Consider the following 24377-nt stretch of genomic DNA (forward strand, 5'->3'; position numbering starts at 1 on the left):
AATTGTTAGCTCTTGGTAACAATTTTCCTGATTTTATTTCAGTCATAGTCATTCAGGTGAAAACAGCTCTGAATGACATCTTGTATCACTTCAATAAAGTCATCTACATTTTTAATATCATACATGTTTGAATGTAGTTCTTCATTTGTATTAATTGGCAGTAGTCCATCAATGCAACATTAGCCAATTCTAGGCTAGGGTTGTTAAGTGCTGCTTGGCAGCTTGCAGCTCTTCTAATGTTGCCCAACAAGAACATTTCCTTTTAATCACATCTCATCTAAAAATATTCAGAAAGTGGACACTATAGTTTAAGGAGGTCTGGTGAACAGAAAGGAAAGGAATTATATAGTGACAAATATCCATTTTTTTTCATTTATAGCTTCTCAAATCCAGCAGAAATCAGAAACTAATCATTAGAGTATTTCATAGATTTCCTCACTTTTTTTTCTTTTGCTTCCTAAATGGAAATCTGTTTTGTTTTGTTTTTTAACTCAGAGAAAAGCTGCCCCACCCAGAATTATCACATCATCTGTATTCAGTGGTGGGATTAACATATTTTAACTGGTTCTGTGGGTATGGCTGGGTGGTCATATGACTGGGTAAGTGTGGCTGGGTGGTCATGTGACTGGGTGGGCGTGGCCAACTCAACATCATTCACGTTGAGGTGTGCCTCACCCGGTCCCTCCCCTCCCAGTCATTCCTTGTCACGCCCAGTCTCAATGTATCTATAGTTCTGTAAATATGTTGTTCACCTTTTTTCAACTTTATTATCTGCATCTACAAACTATAGATGTACTTTCATGGACCACTGAAAGGAGGAAATGGCTCACATGCTTTGCCCAAGAGTGTGATAGGCAGGTCACAAAACAGACTTTTGAGGGTCTGCCACAAAGAAGGGGAGGCAATGTATTTTCCAAAGCAGCAGAAGGCTAAACAAGAAGCAATAGATGGAAACTGAACAGAGAGAAGCAACCTACAACTAAGGAAAAATTTCCTGACAGTGAGAACAATTAACCAGTGGAGCTATTTTCTCCAGATGTTCTGGATGCTCGATCACTGGAAGTTTTTAAGAAAAGACTGGATAGTCATTTCTCTGAAATGGTATAGTGTCCACCCAAAAGTCCCTTCTAAGTGTTATTCTGTTATTCTGACACCTTTCCCAGGCCCTCCACTCAGATTTTGGCATCCTATTATTCCATTATTCCTGAGAAACACACACAGACAAACACTCCCTCAATATAAGCAAATTCCCTTGTTTTGGAGACTTTAGAATCAGAAGATACCTTGGAGGTCTTATAGTTCAACCTTCTCCTCAAGGCAGAAGACCTCATACATATGCAAGTTCGCAGACATCCCAGCTTTAGCTGCAAGAACTGCAGGAGCCTTCCCCACCACACACTTCCTCCTCCCACTGCCCCATGCGAGGCGGGAGGCCCAAGAGAAAGCGCCTGGTCTGGGCACACAGCCCTCCATGACAAAGCCCTTCCTGGGGAGCAAAGCAAGAATTTACTGATCAATCCCAAAGGTAAGCTCCAGAGCGGTAGCAGCATGTTAGGGTAGGGCGGGTGGCCTTGGGGGAGGAATTTTCTCTCAGTCCTCCCACCCATCAAGATGTTGCTTGATCATGCGCCAGCTTCTTGCAGCCATTGTTGATACTGGGCATGCCTTGGGTGCTCAGGGAGATGCACCACATACTCTCCAGGTTGCAGCTGTTTCTCTCCACTGCTGCTTTTGCTGGGAGAGCTTCCTGTGCAGCACAGCAAAATTTAGCAGCCGTGAGCTGCCATTTTCCTCTAACTCCCATCCGAAAGTGCTGCAGCAGAGCAAAGCAGCCAGGTTGAATGCTGTTTCACTCTGCTGCAGTGCTTTCGGACGGGAGTTACAGGACCCAAAGTGGCAACTCACGGTTGCTAAATTTTGTTATGCTGCACAAGACGCTTTCCCAGCAAGAGCAGTGGTGGAGAGAAAACAGCTGCTGGAGAACACATGGAGCGGTTCCATGTGCTCTCCAGGTCTGTGGCTGCTTCTCTCCACTGCTACTCTTGCTGGGAGAGCGTTTTTCACAGCACAGTGAGCTTTGGGCGCTTGGGGAGATGTTCCATGTGTTCTCCTGAGACAATGGCTCGACCAGGCTGCTTCTCTCTGCCGCAGTGCTTTATGGATGGGACAGTAAGATAAGAACCTTACCCAAACTGCTTCAGCCCACCTGCGCCTGTGCTGTCCCCCTGCCCATGCTGCCCCCCTCCATGGCCCTTCGACTAAGTGTGGCAGGCTGCAGGTCGGGTAAATTGCTTTGTCTTGGGGTGGATAGTGTAGTTTGAGGTCAGGGCAGGGTTCTCTAGACGAGCGTGGGCAGCGAGCATAGATTTCCCGGGGGAAATGCATTCAACGGCCCGAGGTGAGATGTAAGTAAAACAGAAACTTACCTAACTAGGGAGTGGCGAAGGCTTAGGTTGGGTTGGGAGTGAGGAAACTGGAGAGCAGCTGGGCCACAAGTGCCACGTGGTCTAGGCTAGGGGCTGGGATGGCTGGGGAGCCAAGAAAGTGGGTGAGGGGACCAGCTGGGCTGGGGGAAGGCAGCAAGCTGGCTGGCCTGCAGAGAGTGTGTCATCAACGCAATAGAGGGGGCCGACCGCACATCAAGGCAATTCGACCGGGATATGCTACTGCTGCCTGAGTGGGAGGCGGGCGCAAGCCTACGGGGCCGGCTGCAGGGCGAGGCGATCTGACCCAACAGGAATAGGCCGCAGCAGGCAGTTGGACGGGTGCAGGTCGACCACCCTTCACAGCCCTGCTTCCCTGAGGGGGCACCTGGTTGTGCTTATCTGTTCTGCTGCTAGAGCGTTGGGGAGCAGCTGGAGGCAGGCGTCCTGGAGCAGGCCAAGACGAGTGGGAGGCCGCCGCATTATAGGCTGCAGCAAAGGCAGGCAAGCAGGCTGGGCCACATGGCCACTTGGTTGAGGCAAGGGAACTGAAGAGCAGCTGCAGCTATGCTGTGGTGTGACTCTAAGGCACTAGCCAAGGCGTGCAAAGTGTGGCGAGGCAGGGCCAGCCAGCAATTTAACAACCAGTTTGGCCGAAGTAGTGCAAATCGGTTGAATCCCACCATTGTCTGTATTCCACTAAAACAACACTCGGGATAGCTTAAGAAGGCTCTATTCTGGCCTCAGAATAAAACTTTTGGAACCCAGACTTTGGTGCAAGTTTAGAACACCTGAAATGGCAATTATGCCTGAATAATTTGCATAACCGTAATAATCTGTTATTGTGGTGGAATGTAGTCTGGATTCCCAGGACGAAGAACTGCTTTTCAGAGGACAAAGAGGCAGTTTATGCAAACAGTCTGGCAAGATTCTGTCTATATGTTGATGTTGAAATTGTTATTATTGTATGGCAGTTTTTATATTAGCCAGGAGAGTATAATGTTAATCAAAGTAGTAGCTTGGCTACCAATTTACTAGCTCTTTTGTGGTACATGCTCATGTGCTTCCTAGGGTGTGTCATAGGAGGGAGAAGATAAGTGGCTCTTCTTGCAGCAGCATCCAGGGCCCCTCCTTCCACCAAGCTGCCTTGCAAATGGGATTTGCAACCAGTAAGTTTCAGAACCAGCAGGAATCTGATTCCTACATGAAGCACCAGCTCATCCCCCCACCAAAGTGGTACTTATTTATGTACTTGCATAGAACATGCATTGAAACTGCTAGATAAGTGACAGAACTCAGCCTGCCACTTTGGGCTGGGACTCAAACCGTTGCAGCAAAGACTATCTCTAAGGTCATTAAGCCATTGAGTCACCACGTCTCTTATGTCTGTAGGTGAAGAGCAATAAAGGAAACTGCTCAGAAGTAACTCTACCTCTTATTCTTGGATCTTGGGGCCTGACATTATCTTATTCCTAGGAGTCAGGGGAGCCACAGGAAGGGGAGTGTCAAAAAACTAAATGTGGCAGATATAGTCATATGACTGAAGCCCTGCCCCCTTTCTTCTTCTGAATCTTCTTCAGAAGATTTATACATTGGTATTCCTAATTTTATCCCCACAACATCTAATCTGGGGTAGACGGAGAAGTATAATTTAAAATGAATCTATGAATTGTACAGTCAAAGGGGACTTGAAGACCAAGTCAAAAATATAACCAATACATTGTACTGCAGTGGGATGACATAGCATTATCCTTCAACCATTTGATGAATAAAACAAAGACATTTCAATATAAACTATTCATACCCAATCACTGTTTTTTAGACCCACATAAAACAATATAAAAAAAGACTGAATTTTCCAATGAGTTGGAAAATTCAGTAGTTTTTGTATATTGTTTTATACAAAAACTGGGATAATACCAATTTTCTCACTGTAATTAATGCAATTATATTAGTGGGTTTTCCAAGTTAATTTTGGTAATGTTGCTGTTATTTATTAAATCACTATGCCAGAAACAGTGCATACACTGACTTTTTAAAAAAGGAAGCAAGGAACCCAAATCTCTGTCAGGGAGGGGAAAAAGATAATTCCAGAAATTGGTTCCTGTAACATCTAAAAATCTAAGGCATAAGCTTGATATATTGAACATCTATTGAGTTTTATATTTTATGGAAAGAGGTTAGGTTATATCTTGTTTACATAGATTTTGACAAATTTGATACATTTATTCTTCCTTTTATGCCCAGACTAAGGATAGGAAATCTTCCCAATCTAACAATCGAAGTAAGAATTATAACTTTCCAATATATTGTGAAAGCCCTTTTAGCAACATCTCTTGCTTGAAATACTTGATCAGAAAAAAATGCCATCTATTAAAATCAATTGTATGAGTTTAAAATTCAGTCTTGTAAGGAAAATGTAAATGACAAAATGTAACTAACTGAAAAAATTCAACCTCATTCATCAATTGAGTGTTATGAAAAGTTTTTAAACTGGCCTCAACAATGGCACTTTCTAAGCAGACTTTTGACCTTCTGATCTTGTTCTGCAAATATTTGTCCTTAAAGCCTGCTTCTGCAGGACAAAGGGACAAGAAATTACCTTAGCACAATGTGTCTGTACACTTTTAATATAACTAGACTCTGGAAAGAAATCTTCAAATTGTAATAATTAATCAAGTGTGCCTTATTTCAAAATAAAGAAGTAAAATAAACTTTTAACACATTATTGATATTACCAAATAATTATTTAAAATATATGACTAAAAGCTGACTTTTACTAAAACCAGTATCAGGATCTGTTCTTATTTCATATAAAATTTTAATAGATTGAGTAGTCTATTAGAACAGTTACTTTTTATCAGTAAAATTTTTGTTTTGAGGAAAGAAATTTAAAATACATAGATATATCTTGGACTACCATAAATCATAAAATAATGATAATATTTTGTATTTATGTTGTTATATTTGAATACAGAACAATTCGTTTATAAATGCGGAAATTATTGACTATTCTTTTGTTATGACTTCAGAAAGATACAACTTTTTAAGAAGCATGAACTTTATGGTGATAATATATTACAAAGAGTATAGATCTTGGGTTAAACAAAAGCAAAAAACAAGAACAAAAAGTGCATCTATCAGATTTATTTTGTACTCCCTATATTTTTCTTTGGTAATATTTTTCTATCTAAATTATTTTGATAGACATATGCCTTTTCCAAAAGCAGTGTTATGTGACAATGTAATCTTCTTTCTGCGCGAGCTGCACTGGCTCCCGTTGGTCTTCCGAGTGCGATTCAAGGTGTTGGTCACCATCTTTAAAGCGCTCCATGGCTTAGGACCAGGATACATACGAGACCGCCTCCTGCCATCAACAACCTCCCATCGGCCAATATGCTCCCATAGAGCGGGGCTCCTCAGGGTGCCATCGGCCAAACAATGCCGACTGGCGACACCCAGGGGGAGAGCCTTCTCTGTGGGGGCACCAGCCCTTTGGAATGAGCTGCCTCTAGAGCTTCGTCTTAGCCCTGACCTGCGTACTTTTCGCCGTGCCCTAAAGACCTTCCTGTTTCAGCAAGCCGGACTGGCCTAATATGAATTTTTTTTTAATTGAAAAGTTTTTTAAAAAGTTTACACGTATTTTCCCCCCTCTCCTCCCCCTCCTACCCCAACCCTCTCACCCCCCCTTGACTTCCCAGAGCAAATACAGGGTATAGCATTTAACAAACATAAAAAAAACATAAAAAAAACTATCTATAGATTTATCTCCCTCTTGCACTTTAACTCCCCTTGTTCATATCTAAATATAACTATTTAAACCAATTATTGCTTGAAAGTAATCAATCCAGTCCATTCTTCAATAATAAGCAAGTCTTCTTTCTTCTAGTTAAACATCAGATCTCCAACCCTTACATACATTAATACCTTAACAAAATATTTTAACCAAACTCAAATAAAATATATTGTAAAAACCTTATTTTTACTTTTTTCAGTTACAGTTAAACATCAGATCTCCAACCCTTACATTTATTAACACCTTAACAAAATATTTTAACCAATCTCAAATAAAATATATTGTAGAAACCTTATTTTTACTTTTTACCCCATAAACTTATATTAATTATTCTTGAAAACATTCCTTGCTTAGTAGCTTTACATAAACTTATTCATCTTATTCTCTACAAATCCTCTACGTATAATCAAATAACATCTTCACTGTTTAATATCCATATAAAATATTGTCAAAAACCTTCCCTCAACCCTTGCACCATTTATATTTTCCTTATACCCCACAAGTTTATATTTATTCTTCAACAAAGCATTCTTTAATATGGTATTAATGTAATTTAAAACAACATATAAAAGTTTAAGTAATATCCTTCTTCTAACCCATAAACATATATTGAATGATCTACACTGTCCGTAATTTTTACATCTACAATATTTTTCTTTTAACCCATAAACTTATATAAATTCTTCACCAATTCATAACAATTCAACCATAACATTATTTAATGTAACTTTTCAAAACAAATCATGTCCCTAAATATAAGTAAATCATTGATTTTCCCTATAATATAACTTATACAGGTATAATCATTCTTTTTCACTATTACTATCCTCCCCAAAAAAGAGGATTGTAATTTTTCCTTCTCCATTTTTTCCTGACTTTTTTGCGAACCTTTTGCTTCAGTCTTTTTCCTCCGCCTTCTTTTATTTTTATAAGTTCTTGGATTTTTAACTGAAGTTGCTGAACCTTACAATCCTGTTCTCTTCGCAAAGTAATTCCTTTCAGTAAAAACACCTCTTTAACTGCATTTGGGAATCCATTTTTGTAAAAAAGTTGTAAAGTTCCACTTCGAATCTTCCTTCTTATATAAGAAATCCCAACGCCTCCTGACAATTTTCCAGTTGTCTGTGTCAAAGCCTCTGAAGAAATGTCTCTCATTGTTTCCTGGTGGCACTCCTTCAAGCCTCTCTGCCTTTCCTTCTTAATTTGAAAAACCTCCATTTCATTTTCCAAAGGCACATTAAACTGGGTTATTTCGTCCGCCTCCTCCTTTAGCAACTCCTTGTTGTTTGGCAACTGAAACAATACAGTATCTTCACTTGTATCTTTGTTTCGAATTTGTGTAAAGTCCTTCTTGAAAAACCCTTCCATTCTTTCCACAAACGCGGAGGTAAATGATTCTAAAATTTCTTCAAAGAGATCCACAGTCAGTATTTGTGTATTTACTGATGTATGTAATGGTGAGCCTTCCTCACTTTCAAAAAAGCCAGCCATTTTTTTTCCCTAATAAGACTTTCACTTTATACTTTTCCAACAACTAAATCAATTATTCCAGTCCTTAAATGGTACTAGTCTTTTAAAATAAGTCCTTTTAAAATAAAATCCTCTTCTTTTAAACAGGGGCTTTCAGCACCACATGATACTTTGTAATTAACTTTCACTTCTCCACGCCGGCGTTAGAATCAGACGCCATCTTACTTTCCCTTTCTCCCATAGAAAATCAGAGGGAAGTGATAGACTCTTCGGAGTTAAAGTTCAGTACTTGCCATTTTAGTTTCTCCTGTATTTGCTCTGCCAGCTTTCAAGTCCAAAATTTTTTTCTTTAAAGTTGAGTTGCTGGGGTGGTCGCAATGCCTAGTTCTGCTTGAAGCAGAAACGTCCCAGGTCCGGAGCAATGACGGGCTTCCTGGGGAGCTCTCACCCTTTAAGCCCCAGATTTAAAAAGAAACCTGGGGCTTTTGGGGAGCTCTATCCACACCCATCGGCTCTCTTTCTCCCCTTCTTCCAGGGGGAAAGTTTTCAAGCCGCTGAACAGCTGATTTTCGCTGTTCTAGCGGCTCTAACCGAGTCCTAGGGCTGGCGCTCACAAGGGAGCATCTTTCGGCATCGGCGGAGCCACCGGAAGTCCTGCCTAATATGAATTTTAAGTGGGTGTATATGTGTTTTAATTGAGGGCCAAATTGTATATATTTGTTTTAATTGGTTTTAAATTTTATAAATTCATGTGTTTTAATGTGGCTGTACACCGCCCTGAGTCCCCTGGGAGAAGGGCGGTATAGAAATCCAATAAACTCTTAAACTCTTTTCTACAGTGTGAAAACTGGGTAAATACCATATTGAAATTTAAGACAGAAATTCACATAATAAATTATTTCAAATAAGAGGACTTGTGATGGGGAAATCCTCAAAATGAAATGAAAATTGAAAGGAATTTCTATTCTTCTCTCATTATAATTGTACTTTAAAGCAGACTTTTGCACTAACTCAATAGCCCTGACAAGTATCACATAGATTTTTTGTAATAGCTCAGAGTTGCAACTTCATTGCATAGGACCATGATGGCAAACCTATGGTACACGTGTCAGAGGTGGCACACAGAGTCCTCTCTGTGGGCATGTGCATTGTCGCCAGCTGCTCTTCTGGTTTCTGGCGCATGCATGCACCCTGGCCAGCTAATCTTTGCACATGCCGGAGCCCTGGAAATCCGAAGACCAGCTGTTTCTTTTGGGTTTCCGGTGCGCACGAAGACTAGCTGGCTGGCGTGCATCAAAAACCACAGTAGCAGGTGGCCGGCACGCAAGTATGCACTGGCCAGCTAGTCTTCAAGTTTTTGGGGGTCCATTGCACGTGCACATGCACACACACATAGTCTGGTTTGAGCACTCAGTGCCAAAAAGGTTCACCATCACTGGCATAGGAAATGATAGTATTGCTGAATCATGGATGTTGTTGGAGGTTGTGTTCAGTTTATGCAAGTGGAGGATTCCATAGTGCTAAGGATTCTGATTTTGGCATCCAAGCGCTACAGGGACTGGTACTTTGACGCAGTAGCAGTAACTAGCTACTTCTGGGCTGAGACCATTGGAAGAGGAACAGACAGTAGCAGAGAGTGAGAGATGCTGGACACAAGGATGCCTGAATTTGGTCTCAACATTTGAAGATCTGCAGATCAAATGAAGAATGGTCTGCATTCGTTTCTGGATGCCAGTGATCAGCTGAGAAGAATGTGAAGGGAGATACCTGGCTTGCTGGCTAGCAACTGGGGCAACAAAAATGTGAACTTGCTCTGTGGAGTGTTTTTTCTATCAGGACAACCTGATCTACCCATGTATGGGATGGACCATACTGCTTCCGCTTTCACCTTTCTTTGTCAATAAATATGATTTTTTTAAAATAATTTTTTATTATTAAAATGTAAACAAAGATATAAAGACAGTACAAAGACAAACAAAACCCCACCACCTACAAACCCCCCACAACATTCTACATATATACTTTTTGTCATCAACAGAATATATAGTATTTTCCTGTACATAGTAATGAAAAGATAGTATTAGATTCTTAATTCAATTACTTTAAACTAAAAATATTGATATTTTTAATCAATAAATATGAATTTGCTCTGTGGAGGTGACAAGTGACTCCTTGGGGTTTGTTCCTCCTGCCTACTATTTGGTAGCATTGGTGGCAACCACCCCAAATATTTTGTATTCACTGGGGATATCTGGATGATGTGAGCAGGCAATAGCAGGAATGGGATCAGATTCCATTATTATTAGGCACACACCAGCATTAGAAATAAAAGGAAAAAATAATTAAAACATTAAAAACAAACAAGATAATATATTATTAGTGGTGGATTGTCAGTGAGCAATTAAGATTCTGTGTAATTTTGCATATAGTATAACAAAATTTGGCTATATTCAAAGAAACTACCATAATGATGTGATAACAGCACTTTTACATAGAACAGATCAGTATTTCCTGGGTGTTTCATCAGGTGAGGTGTAGGAGTGGGATCAATATAGTGACTAATATTAATACTGATCAAAGTCCTGTGGCTTCTGTAGGGCTTATGAACTTAAGTGGCTGTCATCTTTTCTCCTTCACTGACAATTAGGACCACAGGGTGATGAAACTTCAGTGCCACAGCTGACCTAATAGGGTTTTTGTGTACTTTTGATGCTTGTCACTGCTGTGCATGCCAGAGAACTGAATTTTGGAAGTCAAGGGCTTTTGATTGTGGAGCTAGATGGGTGGAAGTGGAGGGCTAAAGGAAACAGTTTTATTATTTCTCGGGTGAGAGGCAGAGAAGGACAGCAGTGATTTCTCCTGGTCATTCTATTCCACTCCCACTTGTAATAAGACTCTTTTTATACAAGAGTGTATTTTGGAGGGCTTGTATTATTGAAACCTGTGTGTGGCACAGAAAGGGAACTCAGGAGCCTTTCAGGAATGTGATCTCTTTTGCTTTGAATGGCACAGCTGAGATCAAAGAGAAATGGCTGTTATTACCTCGGACATTTTACCAGCTTTCAAAGATTAAGAGAAAGGGTGGTGACAGCCTTGATTCTGCCTGCATGGTTTGTCTCTGTGGATCCTGGAGAATCCCAGGTTTTTAGAGGGGATCTGGGAGACAAAATGGCAGAAGTGTATGATGTCTCCCTTGGACAATCCTCAGATTCTTCCTCGGAAGTTGGCTTAAGGGAGGATGAGCTCATTCCTGGTACATCAGGAACTGGGTTAATTAATGACTCTGAATGGCCAGCCGAAAGACATTTACAAGGGGACAATTGCTGGGGACAGATTGCAGGAGCGGACGGTCAGTGAAGAGGAGGTGGAGCTGCCTTCTGTGGTGGATCCGAGAGCATGCAGAGCAGAGCAAAGACAAGAGCAATGGAGATCTGCCATATTACTCAGGAGAAGGCCTCACCCATCTTGATGGGCTGCACCGAAAAGCTATTTTTCACAACAGGCAGAGGGAGGTGTTGCTGGGAACAATGTGTTTAGTTTCCGGCTGTTCCTCATGTTTCCTGCTGGACTTTGGAAATTCTGAACTTCTCTTGCCAAGCGAGCTCTTGTGCATATATTTCAATTTGGCCTGGTGGATTAAATTTTTTGGTGGATTTATTTGTTGGAGTGACTTTCCATTGTTTTATGGACTATTGGCCATTGCTTGTAGCTGGATTTATTTGGGACAGTTCTGAGGCTGGGTAAAGGGAATTGTTGGGGAACATTAATAAACGCTTTAAACCACACTTAGGTGTGGGTGTGAGTTAGTGGGGCAGCACAAATAGGCAGCATGAGCTATACTGCAGGAAAACGAAGAATGAATAGGTAAGAGCCTTTGTTAGGGAGCAAACTGTAGTAATAAGAATATAAATTTAGCTAGTTTTATGATACCAGCAGACTGCCATCCAATGACCTTTTAACAGGTGATTTGATCCTTACTGGGGAGGACTGGGTTGTAAGATCCCCTGCAAGTTGTGAGGATTTTTTTTAATGAATCTATTGGTGCCACAGGGGTCGGTTCTCTCACCCCTTCTGTTCAACATTTATGTGAAGCCGCTGGGTGAGATCATCCGTGGTTTTGGGGTGAAGTATCATCAGTATGCTGATGATACTCAGCTATACATCTCCACCCCGGACCACCCCAATGATGCCCTTAAAGTGATGTCCCAGTGCCTGGAGGCTGTACGGATCTGGATGGGGAGGAACAGACTCAGGCTCAACCCATCCAAGACCGAGTGGCTGTGGTTTCCGACGTCCCGATATAGTCAATTGGTGCCATCACTGACTATTGGGGATGAGTCATTGCCCCCCACGGAGAGGGTTCGCAACTTAGGCGTCCTCTTGGACTCACGGCTGTCTTTAGAAGAACACTTGACAGCTGTGGCCGGGAGGTCTTTTTATCAGGTTCGCCTGATTCGCCAGTTGCGTCCCTTTCTGGATCGGGACTCGTTAAAAACGGTCACTCATGCCCTCGTCACTTCACGCCTGGACTACTGTAATGCTCTCTACATGGGGCTCCCCTTGAAGAGCACCCGGAGGCTCCAGCTGGTCCAGAATGCGGCCGCGCGGGTAGTTGTGGGAGCAGCATGGCGCTCCCATGTGGCTCCCCTCCTGCGCGAGCTGCACTGGCTCCCTGTGGTCTTCCGGGTGCGCTTCAAGGTCTTAGTTACCACCTTTAGAGCACTCCATGGCTTAGGACCGGGGTACTTACGAGACCGCCTTCTGCCACCAATAGCCTCTCACCGCCCAGTACGCTCCCATAGAGAGGGGCTTCTCAGGGTGCCGTCAGCCAAACAATGTCGACTGGTGGCCCCCAGGGGGAGAGCCTTTTCTGTGGGGGCACCCACCATCTGGAACGAGCTCCCCCCAGAGATACAGAAGATTCCGGATCTGCGCACTTTCCGCCGTGCCCTCAAAACATTCCTGTTTCAGCAGGCCGGCCTGGCCTAACTTTCCCTTTATATTGCTTTTTGATTTTATTTTAAACTGGGATGTCTTGAATTATCTAGGACCAGAATGTTTAGTATATTTTAATTGGTTTTTTATTATTAACGTTTGTATTACATGTATTTTTATCGTTCGCTGTTCACCGCCCTGAGTCCCTTAGGAATAGGGCGGTATATAAATTTAATAAATAAATAAATAAATAAATAAATAAATTTAAAACAGTTTGAATAGGCACTCTGATTGTGCAGATCCTGTGGCAGTTAAGGCATGATCTGGTTATCTGGAAAGAGTTTGATGTTGTTGGATCTGAAGTAAACTGGCCAGGGGGGAAATCTAAAATTTATTACTACCGGTTCTGTGGGCGTGGCTTGGTGGTGGTGGTGGTAATGTCACTGGGTGGGCGTGGCCAACTTTTTTTTCTTTTCTTTTAAAAGCATTTTTTCTACCTCTTCAGCTGAAGAGGTTGCAGAAAAAAATGCTTTTAGAAGCCTCTGACGATCAGGCAACTCAGCTGGGATAGCCAGAGGCTTTTAAAGGCATTTTTTTTTCTACAGCCTCTTCAGCTGAAGTGGTTGTAGAAAAAATGCTTTTAAAAGCTTCTGATGATCCCAGCTGAGCCGCGTGATCATCAGAGAGGCTTTTTATTTTTAAAAGCATTTTTTCGGCTGAAGAGGTTGTAGAAAAAATGCCTTTAAAAGTAAAAAAAACAGCCTCTGATGATTGCGCAGCTCAGCTGGACATGTGGGGGGGGCGGTGCAGGGATTTTTGTTACCGGTTCTCAGAACCACCCGCCGCCATTGCTACTGGATCAAGCGATCCAGCCTGAACCGGAAGCATTTCACCCCTGAAACTGACTCCTTGGAGCTGTGAATGGATATACTTGCATTTTAGATCCAGGCCTATTTGGGAACATGTAGTTGGCTCCAAATGGTGACAATCTTCCCAGAGAGACAAGATGGTCTCATTTATTCTTAAGGAAACAATAACTTAACCCCTTCTTAAGTAACCATTGTGGGATAATTTCTGATCTGTCTCCAATATATAGAGACAATGGCATGGAATTAAATGCTACTGATCTGAAGTTCAAATGCAATATTAGTAATATCCTTGTCTGAAATGAAGATTTGCAGAACAAACAAGAACAACATAAGCTCAATGCTTTAAGGAATTCTCTTTTGTCTTTTAAAAAAATATTTCCTTGGGACACTGGGTAGAGGTTGATTTTTGGAGTCTCTCTTGATCAGTATTGGACTATTGCTTTGCTCTGGTGTTCCTGGCATGTTAAAGTCAGCAGTGGTGAGGACAATTAGGGCTAGTTAAAAGACTAATAGTGTGGAAGTTCTCTCTGTGTGAACAATTTATGAACAGTTTTTTATGATCAATTTTCCTGAGTTCTTTATATGCGGAATACCTTCTGTGTCACATTTCTCTTGGGTTTTCTTTTATAATCTCCAATTTTGATCCTTATGGACAAGAAAGGCTAATTAGAAAATTTACCCTTTATCACTTCTTCTGCAACAAGGTAATATGGAAATCATTTAAATAATATATTTGGCCTCAAAGAGTTCAGAATATTTTGATATTTAAAGTACACTCTCATTTACATTGCCAAAAATGTATAGCATGCAATTTACATTTTTTACTAATAAATATATTCGATGGTATTGAGTGAGATTTACTCCCAAATAACAGAAAAGTGGATTCTAGCCAAAAACTTTTATCTTTAATGCAGCATACAATATGTACACAAAAGATAATTCTAAATTGCTGTTACCAGTTTTTACCAACATTCTTTGGTAACTCCCTATAAAAGGAGTTAACATTTGATAAGAATGCTCTTCCTGCAATATGAAGCTATTTCCCCAAAATCTATGATGACTTTTTATTTCTAGTTATTTTTGCAAACAATGGCAAAAGGATGCATTGAATAAAAATTCTATTTTTATTCTCATGAATCAACCCACAGTAATTTATAAAGGTAGGGCAAAATGCTCACCCAAAAACAAGTGGTAAAAAGTGTTTTAGGTTCTTGTAATGATTAATCACTTAAAAGCCAGTTGTACTGGGGAAAGATATGCACATATTTACCCACCCAAAAATTACAATGGTATCTGTATAATCCTTTGAAACAAAATTCATCATCATAGTGATAAATGACATTTCTATTTTATATGTAAATAGCTATGGCCTATTTACCATTGGCCGATAAAAGTATATTCTGCTATTAAAAATATTTAACATTTTAATATACAGATATCATTAAATATATTACATATTAAAAAGAGACCCAGTGTGGTTTAGAATTTAAGGTGCCAACAAAATGTGAGTTTTATTCTTGTTTTAGGTATGAAAGCTAGCTGGGTGACTTTGGGGTAGTCACTTTCTCTCAGCTGAACCCACCTCACAGGGTGGTTGTAACGAGGAAAGATATGTTTGCTGCCTTGAGTTTTTTTATATGAAAAAATACAATGGAGGCAAGGTTTAAAAAATTAAATTAAAAAAATGTTTCCATTGTACATACTAGATGTTAGGATTATATTTGCAGCACAACAATAATCTCTCTGTTTCCAATCTCTTACAGGAACTTTGGCAGAACACTACACTAAGGGTGTGTCAGCTAGTGAGTGTTTCAGGAGAGAACAACCTCACTCACTGACTATTCTTTAAACCAGAGCTGTGTCTCGAATCTCTTCACCAGAGGCAGCTGAAGCAGGAACAGTTCAGTTGGAACTTGGTTGTGTGACTACAATCAAACTAAACTTCTATAAAAGAACATTTTCATTATCTAACCACTTTGGACTCATTGCAAATTAATGCAAATTTATTTGTTAATTCTAAATAAATAAATACAAGGTTGGACTTTAAAACTGTCTTTGTTCTACTAAGGCTGAGTCAAATGTTTTATTTTCAGTCTTGCTATCCAAAGGGCACCATCATTCAGTTTCTTAATATGAAATGAAATTATAAAACTGCTTCAAACAACCCAATCAACAAACAGCTAAGTTCACATAACACATTAACTCAAAATTGGTTTAGTTATTTTGCTGAATATGCTCCAATTGATTGGATAGATGTACTGGATTAACTATAAACTACATTGAACAAACTACATGATGGCTAACACATAACATCAAACAAATAAGGCTAGGGTATGGTGCAGTATATGACCGGGTTCTGTATGTCTTTAGTAAGTTCAAATTGGATTGTATTTATGATATGATTTCACCTTAACTTCTAGCTTCAGATTTCCAGAACAACAGAGTCAGTGATCTAGTGGCTCAAGCACCAGGAGAAAGCCAGAGACCGTGAGTTCTAGTCCCACTTTAGCCATAAAAGCCATCTGGGTGATTTGGGGCTAATCACTCACTCTTACTCCATCTCATCTACAGGTTGTTATGAGGAAAATAGGAGTAAGAAGTATAGGTAGTCCCTGATTTACAACAGTTCATTTAGTGACTGTTCAAAGTTATAACAGCACTTAATAAAGTGAGTTATGACCATTTTTCACACTTACAACCATTGTAACATCTCCATGCTCATGTAATCAAAATTCAGATGCTTGGCAATTGGTTCATATGTATGACCATTGCTGTGTCCCAGAGTCATGAGACACCTTTTGCAACCTTTTGACAAGCAAAATCAATGGAGAAGCAAGGTTCACTTAACAAATGAGTTACTAACTTACGAACTGCAGTGATTTACTTAACAACTGTGGCCAGAAAGGTCATCAAAAGGATCAAAACTCACTTAACAAATGTCTCACTTAACAACAGAAATTATGGGCTCAATTGTGGAAGTAAGTCGAGGACTACCTATAGCAGTGGTTCTCAACCTTCCTAATGCCACGACCCTTTAATACAGTTCCTCATGTTGTGGAGACCCCCAACCAGGTTCTAAATTTTTTTACTACCGGTTCTGTGGGCATGGCTTATTTTGTGGGCATGGCTTGGAGGTCATGTGACTGGGTGGGCGTGGCTAGCTGGTCATGTGACCGGATGGCCATGGCTATGTGTATAGGGACTACTCAGAGGGCTTAAAAAAGTCATTTCTGATAGGTCCTCGCACTTTTGACTGGTCCTCACACTTATGACCATCCTCACATTTATGCCCGTGCAGCATTCTTAACAACCATGTCACTCATTTCACAACTGCTTCTTTTCACCATGGTGATAAGATAGGGCAAAAAATGTAAAATGTGAGGATAGTCGTAAATTCGAGATCTGGTCAAAAGTGCGAGGACCAGTCAAAAATAACTTTTTCAGCCCTCTGAGTAGTCCATGTGCACAAAAGGACTAACCAGAGGGCTGAAAAAAGTGATTTCTGACAGGCCCTCGCACTTTTGACCGGTCTTCGCACTTATGACTGGACATCATTTATGCCCATTGTAGCATTCTTAACAACCATGTCACTCATTTCACAACTGCTTCTCTTCACCATGGTGACAAGATAGGGCAAAAACGTAAAATGAGGACAGTCGTAAGTTCGAGGACTGGTCAAAAGTGCGAGGACCAGTCAAAAATAACTTTTTCAGCCCTCTGAGTAGTCCATATGCACAAAAGGACTACCCAGAGGGCTGAAAAAAGTGATTTCTGACAGGTCCTCACACTTTTGACCGGGTTTCGCACTTATGACTGGTCATCATTTATGCCCATTGTAGCATTCTTAACAACCGTGTCACTCATTTCACAACTGCTTCTCTTCACCATGGTGACAAGATAGGGCAAAAATGTAAAATGTGAGGACAGTTGTAAGTTCGAGGACTGGTCAAAAGTGCGAGGACCAGTCAGAAATAACTTTTTCAGCCCTCTGAGTAGTCCATACACATAAAAGGATACAGCAATAGAGAGGGATGAAGGAAGGGAAGGGAAATTAGAGTAGGAGTGAGGGGAAGAGAGGAGGAGAAGGAGAAAGGAAGAGGAAGTAGGGAGAAGAAGAAGAGGGGGGGAAGAGAAAGTAAGAAGGAAAGAAAGAAAGGTGGTAGGTTTGAGGAGAAAGATTGCTGTACAGTAAAAAAGATGAAAGGGAAGAAAGCCAACCCCAAACAAATATAAAGATATTATGATAAAGAATGAATTGTTAAACTTTAAAGAATAAAAGAGAACAAATACGAATAAATAACAATAATTAGAAACACACATACAAACATACAATGTATTTTCTTTGAACAGAGTATTTGGCCGGTTCACAAATTTAAACAGTGTTTAGTCATTTCAATTAAATTTACAATTTCTATATTTCCTTTCTGCCATATTTATTCCTCATCTATTTTTGTAAAAAGCCAATATTACTCTTCATCCTCATCTCTAATCTTAATCAAATTCAATTTTTCCCTTCTATTCTATATTATACCCCTTCCCATTGTCATTTATTTTTATATCCATCCTCACATTGGTTAATTATGTAATATTACAGTTGTTTAATATAAATTCAACATTTTAATATAAATCAATTAGTTATATAACTACCTTTTTTGTATATTAATCAATATGAACATGAATATTCCAATTATTTCCATGCAATCCAATTTCTTACAAATCAATTAATTATATTTACCAATAATAATAAACCAAATAATTTCCCCATATATTCCTCCAAACCACAACTTAACCATTTCTGCTTTCAACACAATATACAATTAATAGTATCTCAATTATTACAATTCCCTAGTTAAATAGAGCTTTTTTTCTTTTGTGTTTTAAAATCTTGAACTCTCCTCTTTTTCCCTAAGTTTCCCATTGTTTGCACCTACCTTTTTTGGTGAGGAAAAAGAAAAGAAATCTGCCTGCCTAATTTTCCAACGTTGTAGCAACAGCAAAGCCAACAGCCTGCTTTACTTTCAGTTTCGTTTTTCAGCATAGTTAGGGGGGAAAAAATTGCTCCAGCACTCTTTGCAAACAAGCAGCAGAACCCTGAGCAAAACAGCTGAGAGCAAATCAGCTGAGAGTCGGGAGCCGATCTAATCAAGGGCTAATTAACCTATGCTGAAGCTCCGGGGGCCAATAAAATTACAAAAAAACACCGAACCATTTGTTAAATTGCTGGCTCGCCCGCCCCTCGCCCACCACTATTTATTGGCAATAAATAGTGGTGCGGAGGGGCGGGGCAAGGGGCAGGGCGGAACTGGCAGAATCCCACCACTGGCTATAGGGCGGCCCTTTGAAGCCCCGTGGCAAGAATTTAAACAGTTTTTTTTCCTCTAGCCATCAGCTGGGACTCAGGAGGCAGCAATAGATTGAGAGTGGGCGGGGTAAGCGAACGGCCGGCGATCCAACAGAGCAGAGAGTGAGGGTGAGTGAGTGGGGGGGGCGAGAGAGGGCTTTGGCGACCCCTGTGAAATGGCTGTTCAACCCCCAAAGGGGTTGCAACCCCCAGGTTGAGAACCGCTGACCTATAGTGTTAGATATGTTCACTACATATGACTACATGAGTCATTTAGTAAAAAAAAAAAAAAAGGTGAGATTAAAAAAAGGTTCTCTATATTTTGCTTACTGGAATGCATGTCCAGACATACAGTGTCATAGAGGTTGGGATGGATTAGTATATTATGGACTCTAACTATTCATAAACAATTATTTATGGCTTAATGTGCTGTGTTAATCCAGCCAGTTGTGATTTATCAAATTATGATACTATGCATCACCTTGTCTGGACCTGTCAAATAAATTGGATTAAATCTGATTAGTATTTGGATGGACAGTATCAGATACCCCCAGGGCAGTAGGTTAGACTATGTTAAAAAATATCTTGGAAAAATGCAATGACAAACCACTGCCACATAACTAAAAAAGAAAACATAACCACAAAGCCACCAGGATTACAATGCAACTCAAAGACTGGACTTGATTTCTTTGTGAACCAATGTATAATGTAATGTAGCATAATTAGTTAACTATGTGAAAAAAAGTTTAATGTCTGAATTTATCCTATGTATATTTTCTCAATGGAAAGCACCCGAATATACTAGGGGAAAAAACCCTTGGATTCAAGATTATGTAAAAAGATCACCTGCTTCCACATGATTTTTCCCCATCTGTTCAGACCACTTGTGAAGATCTCACTTCATTTGACCTTCATCAAATTCAGATAGTGAGAGTGAATGTAGAGCTGGTTTCAGAGAAATGCCTTGCCTTCCATTTATACCATAGGTGGGGAACTATGGTCCCTTTGACTTGGGCCCTTCAAGTTCCAAAATTCCTGAGCCAGCATTAAAGTCCACAAGTCATAAAAGGGCCATAGTCCCCCCACCCCTGATTTATACTGACAAAACTTGACCTCAATTTCTCAGGGCTCTGTATGAATGGCTAAACAGCTATTTCACTTGCAGCCTATCTTTGCTAAAAGTTGGATATTATTTCAGCCTTCTTTTTAACAATTTCTATATTTTTGATCCATACACTCCTAGTATAATTTATTGCTAGTTTTTCTTCCTATTGTTGAATTCCACTTTACTGCTGCTAATTTTAATCACTAATATATATTATTGTATATGTTTATGAAGATCATGGATTCTACTCTGAAGCCATCCAGGGAAGCAGGTATCTTCTGTTAGCTAATGCAGAAATGTAATAAGAAAGTGTATAACAATATTTAAATTTCAGACAAAAACATGAGTAAGCGTAAGGTTCCATTTTGAGAGTCTTATCTTGACAATTTTTACTGCTGCTAATTTTAGTCACCAATATATATTGTGCAGCATTTTTATAGTGGTAATGCATTTTTAAAATTAAAAAAAAAATTTTTTAAATAAAAAATAAGTCAAATACATTTGTAAATTATAAACACAAATATAGCACGCTGCAGTGCAATGGTTATCTGCTGATCTTTTAAATGTTATAACTGTTTTAAATTACGCTACTCATTATGTTGCCTGCTGCAAATACTAAGGCTGTGGGAGAAAAATATTTAAATTAGGAGTGGATAAGTGGAGTCCCATGGTTTCATCTTATAATTTCTTTCCCCCCCCTTGCAATTCCCATTTATCTTTCTTTAGCCTGCTCTGAATGCACTATATTTCAGTAGTGCTGCTGATAAAAAAAATGTTATTCTTTCCTCTCATTTTAACATTTAAACATTTATGTTTAAAGAACATAGAAAGTTAAAGCCTTAAATTGACTTTCACAGCTGGGAGGGGATCAAAAAAACCCATCAGCCCAGCACAAAATGCCATAAAATCCAGGCTCCATTTACATGTTGATGCAACTGCCTCATTTGGCATCACATTCCCCGACACTGAGGACCCAAGTCTTTCAAAAATGTGTAGCTTTCATAGTTGGTGGACCTGTCCCCGAGCAAAGGAATATTGGGCTAGAATTCAAAAATGGATTTTAGAAATCATAGGATGTAGAATAGATTTGAACCCGGAAACGTTTTTACTAGGCATGAAACCAGAGAACTTAAACAAATCTAATTGGTATCTCGCTCTCCACATCATCATTGCAGCCAGGATCTTGTTCGCGCAAGAATGGAAATCCAAAAATATCCCATCGGAGGCTTATGTTAATTGCAAAGATCATGGACTGTGCAGAAGCAGACAAGCTTACTGAACTTTTGCGAGACAGACAAGAATCGGGGTTATATAGGAGCTGGGACAGATGATATGCTTGGCTGCAAAAAAAGAAATCTTAAGAAGAATGAAAATATTAATGTGAACGTGGGTAAATATTTATAGGAGCATTGCATGACAGTTGAGAATTCTTTCTTCTTGGATAAACTTTTCTTTCTTTTGATGAGTTGGGTTTGTACTTTCTCTAGGCGAAAATTGATACTTTAAAACTCTATATGTATTATATTACTCTCTGCAATTCTATCCATATTATTATATTTTTTTCCTGTATTTTAAAAATAATTTTCAATAAAAATTTGGAAAAAAAAAAGTGTAGCTCTGGCTAAGAAGACCCACCATTATTTTTAATATACTGTATGAAACCAGTAAGTAGATAACATAAATCTTTGCTAATGTATAACATATCCCCAGCTTTTTACTGTAATTCTCATAATAAATTACTCCAAACATCTCCACATTCCCTTCTCTTCCCAACTGTTCTCCTACAGTGCACATTACCGCAGTGGTTTTCTAGGCTGAAGTTTGCACTCCTTAGCATCATTTTACCTCTTCACTGTCAGTATGTTAACAGAATGAGGTATGACCACTGTACTAAAGTGTTTATATAGCCTGCCCTGCATGCATAGAAAACCAACTACTAGAGAGTGTCAACTAGACGTATAGAATGGAACTACTGTTTCCCTGAAAATATGACCTATTCAGAAAATAAGTCCTAGCTTAATTTTTAGGGGGGTCGGCCTAATATACGCCCTACCCCAAAAGTAAGCCCTAGTGAAGGGGTGGATGTGGCCAGCACAGGAGGCAGCCCTTCCCTTCCCAGGTCAGCTAATGGCAGCTGGGCCTCTTAATAGCGAGCAGCAGCTGAGCTGATTGGGAGCTGCCTCTCATTCTATCTCTCTGGGCGCCTGGAGGTGTTTCTTGCAAACTCTTGCCAGCCCCGGCCTGCCGCAGCACCAGGCAACTTCGCAGCCAAGGGCCCTTTGTCGAGTCCCAATCCAGGGCTCGTCATACCTGGGGGTGGTGGGGGGCACGGAGCTGCAACCATCAGAGCTGGCGAGTCCAACAACAAGCAAGGCTGCAGTGGCAGAACAAATCAGGACAGCGCTGGCCAGCTGCTCGTCAGCAGGCTGCTCTCCTGGCCGGGTCTGGCCGTGAGCGGCACCTGAAAGCAATGTGGTGTGCGGCTGGTGTGAAGAACAGGGAGGCGATGACAGGATACATCAGGACAGCACCAGCCAGCTGCTCGTCAGCAGGCTGCTCTCCTGGGTGAGTCTAGCCTCGAGTGGCAGCAGCAGGGAACGAGGTACACGATTGTCGCAAAGAACAGGGAGGCAATGGGTCTTCCAGTGGCAGCGCAACACAGCGGCTTGTCAGCTGTCCGACCCTGCGGCCGTACCTGCACTTCCAGCCATGCTTCCCAGGACTCTGCACCATGCCGTCGGCCTGGCTACACTGCTGCAACTGGATGTCCTGTCGCCGTCACTTCCCTGTTCTTTGCGCCGGTCGTGCAGCTTGATGACTGCTGCTTGTGGCGAGACCCAGCCAGGATAGCAGCCTGCTGACGAGCAGCTGGCCGTCCTGACATGTCCCGCTGTTGCAGCCCTGTTCTTCGCACTGGCCGCGCACCTTGTTGCCTGTCAGTTCCACTCGCAGCCAGACCCAGCCAGGAGAGTGGCCTGCTGATGAACAGCTGGCTGGCGCTATCCTGACGTGTCCCGCCACTGCAGCTTCGCTCGTCATTGGACTCCCCAGCTCCAATGGTTGCAGCTCCGGGCCCCCTAGCTCCGATGGTAGCAGCTCCGGGCCCCCCTATGGTAATCATGGTAGATCTGGGACAACTAACCCCACACCAGGCAGGAGCAGCCCAGTAGGATAGCTGAAAGCTGCGCTGTCCGGAGGGCGAAGAGCCCCTGCGAGGCCAGCAGCAGCACAGGCAACTGCTTGGCTGCCAGCAGCCAAAAGTGTCCCAGCAGCAGCAGGGCCAGCAAGCAGGGCAGGTGGAGGCTGGGGCACACCAAGCACTTAGGCCATTGCAGCCGATTGAGGTAAGACTGTTCTTGAAGGGGGTACAAGGGGTGTGGGGCCTACTGCTGCTTTTGCAGCCTCAATCAGCTGCAAGAGCGGCTGGGATTCTTTGAGCGGCGGCAGGTCACCCACTGATCAGGTATTCCACGGACCAAGCTGCTGGTAAGAGGGGCACTTTTCCTCTCCCACCGCCCCATCTCCCAGTACATGGGGAAAAAATAAGATCTCCCCGAAAATAAGGCCAAGTGCTTATTTCAGGGGTAAAAAGAAAATAAGACCTGGTCTTATTTTCAGGAAAACATGGTAAACTGCAGAGTTAAGAAATCAGATGTAGCACTTCAGAAAAGGAGACAATTTAACAGTAGCTGCCTACAGATCTTATCTTATGGGAAGACAGGAAAACTCTTCTAGTTTTTCAGTAGTGGGCCATAAAGCAATAATTCTTATCTTTCTTTTCTGCAGGACAGAGGAGAAATATATAAGAAACCTATTTATTACAAAATTTCAGGTAAATAAATTATATGAGTGGGTTTGAATAAGTTTATTAATCCTTAATTTGCTAGTCATAGCTATATTCTTTGTTGTCTCTGGTGTAATTGACAAATAGAGCTATTCTTCTGGGGGAAAATATTGTATTTTCTTATAAGATTTAGAAATAAATTACATGTTGCTTGATTATATAATTTGCACAAGGCTTGGCAATATAAAATGGTTTCACCATCAATAGTTCTGGCATATCTGAAACAATCTGAAAGTTTTGCACATATTCAGGGTACTCACAATGTGAATTGTGTTGGGGGGGGTTTGCCTCCAAGTCAGTCTTGATGACTTCAAGAACAACTTCCTATTCTTGGCAACATTTTTGAAGGGGTTGACTATTGTCTTTGTCCTAAGTCAGCCAGTTGGTTTCCTAACAAGTAAGGTGCTCCCAGTCCAGCACACTAACTACTAGACCAAATTGGCTTATTTCACAAGCAAAATGAATAAATAAGATCCTTCATAATTTTAAGTATGGCTAGGTTTTCAGAAAATGTATCATTATATTATGTTGACTTATTATATTGCTTAGATGTTTAAAACATCCTTCTGAATTTTGAGGCTGTAGAAAAACTTA

At 40.9% G+C, this 24377-nt stretch overlaps 1 protein-coding gene and 1 long non-coding RNA gene across 9 annotated transcripts in view; one reads left to right on the plus strand and one right to left on the minus strand.

The window, feature by feature from the left end:
• Positions 1 to 15542, plus strand: part of LOC148114278 (uncharacterized) — a 47535-nt gene extending 31993 nt beyond the window's left edge. For all 8 annotated transcript variants that reach the window (XR_015734273.1, XR_015734267.1, XR_015734266.1 and 5 more), the window contains one exon: positions 15257 to 15542. This is a non-coding gene — a long non-coding RNA (uncharacterized LOC148114278). The remainder of the gene's footprint in view (positions 1 to 15256) is intronic.
• CMTM8 (CKLF like MARVEL transmembrane domain containing 8) overlaps positions 1 to 24377 on the minus strand; it is a 51983-nt gene that overhangs the window by 26981 nt on the left and 625 nt on the right. The gene's annotated exons all lie outside the window — the stretch shown is intronic.

This window comes from Pantherophis guttatus, chromosome 4 (genome assembly GCF_059756535.1).
Source record: "Pantherophis guttatus breed Tessera chromosome 4, ASM5975653v1, whole genome shotgun sequence".
NCBI lineage: Eukaryota > Metazoa > Chordata > Lepidosauria > Squamata > Colubridae > Pantherophis > Pantherophis guttatus.